The 9,444-nt window shown below is 30.9% G+C and overlaps 1 pseudogene; it reads left to right on the top strand.

Moving 5' to 3' along the window:
- The first annotated feature begins 537 nt into the window (after positions 1–537).
- LOC112682983 overlaps positions 538–9,444 on the top strand; it is a 25,616-nt pseudogene continuing 16,709 nt past the window's right edge.

Raw genomic sequence — 9,444 nt, 5'->3', positions numbered from 1 at the left:
TACAGCCGCCTTTTTCTCATGCATGCGGTCCACACTGCCACGATCCTGCCGTTCCACCAGTAAACTGGTGTTCTCCCACCGGGGTGTGCTGACCTCGGAGAAAGACCCATATTACAGGCCGTAGTCACGCTTTCCACCAACCATTCGGCTCCGGCCTAAGCGTCTAAAAGGGCAGCTGGGAGCACCGGGGACAAAGCCGTCCCCACCCACTTCACGGCGATCCACGCTGTAGCCAGTAGGTCGGCGTCCATCTGCTCTGATCTGAACGGGTGTCGTCGTTCCGCGAGTGACGCCGTCATGGGGACACCGGTCGTTTACGGAGACGTGCAGTCGGGGTCTTGTTAATGCGACTCCTGGGTCGAGCCCACCCCCAGTTGCCGTTCCATGAGGTCCGATCTCTCCCAGTAGGAGGGCCTCACGACGAGACTCATTACTATTATTCGCATCTATCATTGTTGTTGTTTATTGGTTTTTCGTCCACTGACGACACCAAGCATTGCGTCGTCTGACTTGTTTTCCAGTCCGTGATCCTGATCTATGAGGACACCGGGGGTCGATCATTCCTCTGGTGATAAGCTTGTCCACGACTGCTTATTTGTCCAACCCAGAAGATTGGCTTATTTTGCGGCTATCCTGCATATCTGCAGGACTTTCCCCTATCCGCAACCTGGGGATGCACCCGTTGACATGCCCATGCCTTCCCGAAGGAAACCTGGTTATAATTACATCTAAATAAAATAGAATCTTGAGCCAAAAAATGGAAAATTAAAATCAATGACGAAAAAATCCACTCAAGTGAATTTTTCATTAAACAAAAGAGAATGCCCCCACTAAAAATCAATAACAAACTAATTCCACTTTACCAGTGGAATAAAAGGTTGACTTGGTCAAACCTCACCAAGCAAAAACGAAAATAACTAAACTCTCGTCTCCATCTACTTAGACCTCTACAAAAATCAAACTTAAGTCTCAAAAACAAATTACTCCTATACAGAGAAATTATCACGCCAGTATGGTCATATGGCATCCAAATTTGGGGCCAAGCTAAACCCGCAAATATTCGCCTTATTCAAGCCTTTCAATCAATTACCCTAAGACTTATGACTTATCACCGATGCACCATGGTACATAACAAATGCAGCCCTCCATAATTATCTTAAAATACAAACAGTAAATGAGCTTGCAAAAAGCCACTATAAAAATTTCTATTCAAAATAATCAAACCACATAAACTCCCTTATTCGTAACATGTCCTCTCTTGCATTACCACAAATTCCTTGCCGATTAAGAAAAACTGGTCTAGAGATCTTCTAAAACAACAAAAAAATAAATAAATTTCTGAGATTCTGTTAATGAACGGTCTTCTCTTCACGCGACTCATGTTTACAAATTATCCTTAAAGTTATCCTTATTACCTATTGTTTTTATTTTAAAAACAGATTGAATATATTTAAAAATAAAAAAAAAATCATTATCGTTATAACTCTTGAATTTATTTATACGTGTGAATTCCAAGACAAGAAACCGAATATATTTTGATTTGATTGGCTATCGACGAGTCGCACTCAACTTCGGTGTTTGGTCGGCGAAATATTACGATAACATTAATCGCATACGAAAGTCTATAGTATTTTTCTTTGAACTGGGACGAAATCAACAACGAAATCGATACGAACCGTATAAAGTGTGTAATATTTTATTGCTAAAAATTATTGCCCGAGTTCTTGTTACCCGTACTGAAACTTTGAACGACGATTGTAAAAGTTTTAAGTACGGCGCAACTACTACTAGGGATTTAATATTTATACTAATCAATACCCGCGATAGAGATTCTCGCAACCGAACCTTTTCTTTGTTCTCGCCGTACGTACTTATGCAGTTAACCTGTCCAGTTATATTTCATTTTCGTAGCCTTTTTTTTTTCCGTACGCGCGCGTGTGCTATGTACAGGCTCTATCCGTTAGTCTGACCGACTTTTTAGCATTATAACTTTTTGCAATAACTTTTTGTAGTCGAAAAATCTTACTGTACGTGCGTCGTGTAATAGTATCCGAGAACCTCTCGAAATCGGGTGACGAAGATAAATCGATTTAATCATCAAAAATAATCAATCTAATCAAAAGAGAGTATAGTCGAACGATGTAATATAATGACAATCGATAACATCCCGAAGTTATTAACACTGAATTCGAGGTAGACCAGAGTTTCTCAACACTTTTGTGAACTTCACGGTCGTCAAAATAGGAAAAAAATTAAATCAGTCGCTCATTTTTATTTTTAATATAAATAAGTGATTGTTTTTCTACATCAGCGTTCAATTATTTGTAACTGATAGGACCCTCAGATTGAAAAACACTGCGGTAGACCATTATTAACATATTATTAATATTATTATTATTACTATTGAAATTATGACTATTTTTGTTATTTTATTACCATTGCACGAAGATAAATAACGCAGGCTCATATTTTTCTTTTACATTTTTAAATAAATATTTATGGTTTGTGTACATGCCTGCAATTTACTCACAGGAATGGTATACGTTTAAATATGATATCACAAAAAGGTAAAGGTATTTTTCACATGAATTTCGTTAAAACCAAACACTTGTATCATACAAGTATTTATAAGTTCTGGGAAGTATGTTTAATTTTTTAGTATCCTGAAATTATTGAAATATGAAGGTGTTTTTTTAAATATTATATCGCAATTTATTTTAAAACTAAAAATACATATTATACTTAATCAATTTTTATTTTTATATTATTCAGCAAAATTATGTAACACAAAAATCAAATATTTTTAAATTATGTATATAAATATAAGTTTATTTATTTTTTAAAATAAGTGTCTAATTACCAGTGTTGAGACTATCTAGATAAAATTATCCAAAATATAATCTAGATAAAGTCCAAATTATCTTTCATCTTGTATCTAGATAAATCCAGAGTATCTTTATCTTATACTTATCTTTTTGCGTTTTTTCTATCGATAGATAATAGATGTTAAATCAAGCAAAGTGGTTATTTTATTGAACCGTTTTTCATAATTTTTCATACAATAATAAATGAAATATGTGAAATGTGACATTTATATATATTTTAAAATTTAAATTATTACATTAAAAATATTTTAATACAAATTCTAGTACAACCAAATGGTGTATACTAATATATTATCTTCATACAACTTAATGTTAACTTATATAACCAAATTAAATTTAGCTAAAAAATTATGAATAATGTAAGGCCACTTAGTGATCACTACTTGTACAGATATTTAAATAAAGGTAGGTATAATAAATAATAATTTAAATTAATCACTACATCTGTTAGTCATTTATTAACCTATTTACTTTTAAGAATAATAAGAATATTCCATCAAACTTAAAGATATTAAATAAAAGAGTTATTTTAAATAAATTAATTAATTTTATCTTTTATCTTTTCATTTCATCTAAATAACTGAACGATTAACTTTTATCTTTATCTTAAATAAACCTTTATTCATTATCTTTATCTTTAATCTAGATAAAAATATTGGTTCTCTTTCCCAACACTGCCAATTACAGTTAAATCATTTAAAATTTATTTTGATAAATATTTTTTGCAAGACGTTAGTACTTCACTAAAAGCATTAATATTTTTAACTGTTAAATCTTAAATGTTCTACATAATCATCCGTTATTCATAACTATAATTCGAACGATTTATGTTCCCGTGAATTTGGGTATACCTAAAAACTCTAAATCCGTCCACTTAGTCTGGTTAATCTGGTTTTTATTTTGATTCCTTTTTTCTTTTAAAACCATTTATTGCACCTCGTGCGTGTTAGAAAAATTTGACTTTTTTTTTTCTTGACACGTGTGTGCATCCGGCATGAGAGAAAATTTCAGCTACCAGCGACTCGCATATTTACGCGTTACGTTTCACAAATCGTTTTGCTAGTGTCACCGTTCATAAACACATTATGGTGTCTCTATTTCGCGTGGTAGAACTATTTGGTGTACATATCATAATGCTTTGCAGTATAAAATATATCAAGATTGAGATCCGTATTTTTAAATTCTCCGTCATCTCGGTTTATGCTCCGACAGGGATTTTCAAGTCCGATATAAATCCTTTAGGATAGTTACCTATTTTCAGTTTATTGTGAAAGCTTGTATTTATTTTCTCTCTCTGTTTCTCGTCCGGTCTCTTTATTTTCGTTCAATTGCAACATTTTATCTCGTTTTGTTCTTTTCCGTTGATACCACAATAAAAAATTACTAAAAACTAGGTTTACGTTAAATAATTGTGTTCCAGTAAATTTCAGCTTCACCAAAAATCTGTTTGTTTCTATCAAACCTTTAATTCATTTTTCATAATCCGTCAAAAATCGTTTTGTGATTAATTTTACTGAATAGTTATAAAATAAAAAAAAAAAAAAAAACATGCTTTAAATTAAAAACCAAGGGATACAACATACTAATATAGTAATATTATTTAATTAATATTTACGTTTTCACCAATAAGTGATCGATTATTATAATGTTTCTAGTTCAACAGTTTTACAAAAAAATTCAATTATCAAACTGGTGTCATATTATTTATTGATCCGTTTTGCATCGCAAAATAAACATTATACATTATTTATTTATCATCATACAATTTGGATATTGAATATTGAACAAGGTTGAATACTTAACATACAATAGATATTAAAGTTAATATATGTCTTTTGTCAAGTTTTATGGACTTCCTTTGTTTATTTTATATATTCATCTTATTTGCGATAAGAATCGCTTTTGCTTATTGCGAGTTATATAGCAGAAAAATGTCCAAACTATTGTAACTTTTGCAAATGTAATTTTAAAAATTACTCAAATACATTTAAAAATCAATCAAGTTTGATTTAATTAGCTTTTACTCGTAAATATTTAAATAGGATTGAAAGATTCTCTCTTCAAATTTTAAATGTTTATATATTACATTTTGACAAATTATATAAAATTATTATTATTTATTTTTAATATCAAAATTTAAGGTAAATAAAAACGACAGAATAATAATTCATTGTTAGATAAATAGTATATACCCGATTGATGTTATACAAACATAGGGGTACGCACGGGGTGAGCCTATCGAGCCGCGGCTCGACCGGAATTTTTTCAGAGGCATAACAAAATTTCAAATTTTTGTAGGTATATTTTTAATTATAATAATATATTCGAGATCATGAAAATTTTTTTTCATAATGGTGAAATAAAATAACAACTATTTGTGTACTACCACTACATCCATTTTATTGTTCATTCACCTAACAAAAACATTGTTTACAAAATAATATGTACTGTTGTGCGCGCTCTTGAAACACTGCACAACTTTATTATATTTAAATATAATAAAAATAACGGTACTGGTATGAAGGAACAAATATCTAATTAATTTGACAAAATTAAAGTTTATTGAATTCCAATTGATATTCTGACAGAGGTTCTGCTCATTGACACTGATACAACAACACTGCTTACTTACTAAAATGCGTCGTCCAGCCGAGGACTGAGCGAGCAACCAAAGGGTTGAATCAGCACATTCCCTATGCTCGGTTCCCACTGGGCGATCGGTTCTTGGAAGTATTACATTCGCTAATACAATACCTAATGTCTTATTCTCTATACTAACACAATAATATGTAGGGGCTCATAACAGTACTATGAAAATGGACATTAATAGGTTGGTTAAAGTAAATATATTGTTTTATTTATCGTTTGTATTTAATAATTTTAATATTAAGATAAGCAGACTTGCACCATCAGACTCGTGGAAAAACACATACGTTTATAATATGGTAAGTCGCTTTCAATTAATGAAAGACCGTAAGCTCTGCGATAATCTAATCGGTTAACTGTTTACTGTTGAATGTTGACACTTGTCTGGTCAATGTTTAGTGTTTACTGTGTTATTGTGTAATATGTTAACTGTTTAGTAATATTTATACTATAGTGCTGTTAAATTATCGTGTGAGATAGTATTACAATTTTTCACGGTGCACCACACATAAATTATAATTTAAATTTAATTATATTAATATTAATAATAGTAATAAAAATATAACAAAAACAAATTAAAATTAATAATGACAATGATTTAAATTGTATAGTATTTCAAAATAACTACATGTGTTACAAATAATACTATTATAATTTGAATAATAAAAAAAAAGAGAAATTTATAAAATGAAACAGATATCAAAGTATAGATTTAAATAAAATGTCAAATGACAGAACTGCGAAAATACAGTTAAGTTAAAAAGTGTCACGAAGACGGCTGAAAGCAGACAAACGCAGCCGTCGCTCGTGATGGTCGTCCTAGCGTCCGCGAGCGCTTAGGGGCTCATCGACGACTCCGAAAACTGGTTCGATTAATCGATCGGGTGTCCTGATTGATAATCAAATAAATCGTGATACCAAGGCAAAGGGGTGTAACGGGTGAAAACATGGTATTCGTGTGACACGACCGTGTAAAATTTAATTTCAAACATTTCAAACACATCAAGACAACAAAGTGGTTATGAAAATAGAAAACGTAAAATTCGCAAAGAAGTCAAACTAGTCAAAATTAAAAGTCAATGTTCAATAAAAAATAATTATTTATCAAACACATTGCATTCTCAAGACTGTAAGTAATATATTAAGTATAGTAGATAATAGATACTTGGTAGGTATATTATTGTATTTGTTAATAATTATTAATGTTAGAAGTTAAACAGTGATAAGTGTCCTATATATATATATATATATATAATATGTCTAAAAAATTAGCAAATTAATGTTGTGTGCATATACAAATTGATTATATTAATACATTTTTTAATTTACGATTAGAACGTATATTATGTGTTAAAAAAAAAAAAATAAAAAAATAGGGGCACTGTTCAAAAATTGTGGCATTAATTATTCTTGGCTCAATCGTAAATTGAAGTCTGCACACGTCTATGTATACAAATTTTACTTATTATGAATTTGTAAAAATAATTTTGAAAAATAATTACATGGTAAAAACCATTGGTTTCAATGGCGAATTTTACATTTTTGTATAATAACAGTTTCTAGAGCTCATATACCAAATAATCAATCATAATTAAACAGGCATTAGAACACATTCGAGGAACTCATTTATGTTAATGTGATATCTGCGTACAAATGGTATAGTGTTTTACAGTGCTATATAGTCAAAGAGTATTAGTAAATAATATTAATATTTAAATAGTAAAAAAAACAATTGGTTTGTTTTTGTTTTTGAAATTCATTATAAAAAGGAAATTTTTAATCAGTTTTGAATATTTTTTATGAAAGCATCAACATATTCATTATTTGTACTCAACGTAAAAAAAATATTGTTCATACTAGTTATAAAATATAATATATAATTAAGAGACTAAATCAAGATATAATTATATATTATTATCACGCTATCTGCATCAATTTTCAATGAAAAAACCACCATATGTGTTTATGTGATCAAAAAATAACAACTATATTATAAAAAAAAATTGCTTAAATCGTACTATAAATACTGTTGTAGGAAACTTCCTCCCCCTTCCCAGTGAGATTATAAATAAAGTATGCTTGTACAACCGACGCTCTAAAGTATTTATTTTTAAATGAAAATATAATCCGTTGGTTACTCGTCGTCTGAAAACTTATTGTGTTCAGATTAAAAGTAAAATATTAATTTATATATGCATCGTAAAGTTATAAAAAATATTTGCTAAATACACGTTTTTATTTTTTTTATTTTTATAATATGGTAGTTGAGCTTTGCACGGTCCATTTTTTTAAAAAGACCGGACTGGACTGGTACATTTTAACTAAGACCAATACCAAGACCGGACCGATTAAATAAAATATAAAACCAGACTGGGCCGGACTGTATCATTTAGAATGTACTGAAGAAAATACCGAGATCTGACCGAAATTTAAAATTAAGACTGAATAACGTAAAATGTTCAAAATAAAATATAAAACCTGTATACATTTGGAAATAATACAGAATTCAGATAAGATAATATACAATGATTAACTCGAATTCACTTTCTGAATCTATATTCTATAATAAATAAGTATTATGTCACCAATAAGACCATAGAGAAATGCCACGAGCTATGTTTGTGTCTCAAAACATAATCCGAGTTAAAATAACATTATTATGTTCAATATTATTTTACTATGTATATAAGTAAAATCATATTAAATGATTGCTCAAAGTTAAGACCATTATTATCTTATTGAATTGAAGGCGGACGGATCAGACTGGACTGATTTTTATTTTTGTAGACAAGGGGACCGGACCATGATCCGGTCAGAACCGGTCTAAACTAGACCGTGCAGTACTATATATATACCGTACTATATGGTAGTAGATAGAGATTTTATTTTTACGTTGTACACCGTACAAGTTTAACAATAGTCATTATTATTATAATTTTTCTTTTTTAAATTTTAGAAATACTTTTGTTATGGTTGCTTGGCAATGAATCGGCTTAATATTTTTTTTTCTAACGCTGATAATAGATACTACACGAAAATAACGGTTTGGTTACCCAATTCGTGCTCGATAATACACGCGCGCTTTTCCACCGATCAGTTAAAAACTATTTGCCGGCTTACTTTACGGAATAGTGCACTCGAATCGTTTAAAGACTATGGAGTCAGGTCAGTGGTCTTAAGCTTTCATCCGTTTTCAATACCCTTTCCACAAGGACGATGAATACGTCGTATTCACCGTGTATTGTGAACGATCAATACGAACGTACGCGCAGGAAAAAACAAAACAAAATAATATACAACGGAGTACAATCGAAGGATAAGATATCGTGTAATTTTCAAACATATCACTGACTTTTGAACGAGCACTCGTCGGCTTACGATGAATTAATCATTTTTACGGATAATACACATTGCTGATAGCCGAGAGGCAATAATGGCGATTCCGACCGTAATAGTATATACGCGTAATCGACTGCCAACAGGTCGGGAGGAAAGGAAATTCTAAGTCCTGCACTGAATTTTTTTTCAGAGTCCACGAGTTGTGAATAAACGTTTCGTAGTGTAATAATTTTATGTCACCGAACCATTCGAGTTGTCGTGAGCATGCTTTACCTTTATACAATAATAAATCCTTCAAGACACGCGAGTGGACATAAAAACACGCGCAGATAATTCAATGAAAACTAATCAAAACACAAAATAAAAGGTACAATGCACTTAATTGTCACTCCTGCTAACTGCAGTAAGTATACCGTTAACCATGACCGGCCAAAAAATAACGACCCATTTTTCCTCGACTACCGTCTTATACGTTTGTAAAATATTGTCTTCTCAGGGCATTAATAATTGTGTTGTGAACCGAATTCTTAATTTTTTTTTTATTTCCAAACATTTGAATTTCTCTATCCAATGT

Source organism: Sipha flava, unplaced genomic scaffold (assembly GCF_003268045.1).
Source record: "Sipha flava isolate LNK unplaced genomic scaffold, YSA_version1 217_pilon_pilon, whole genome shotgun sequence".
Lineage (NCBI taxonomy): Eukaryota > Metazoa > Arthropoda > Insecta > Hemiptera > Aphididae > Sipha > Sipha flava.
Note: the sequence above shows the minus strand (reverse complement) of the source record. Positions and strands in the feature narration are given on the sequence as shown.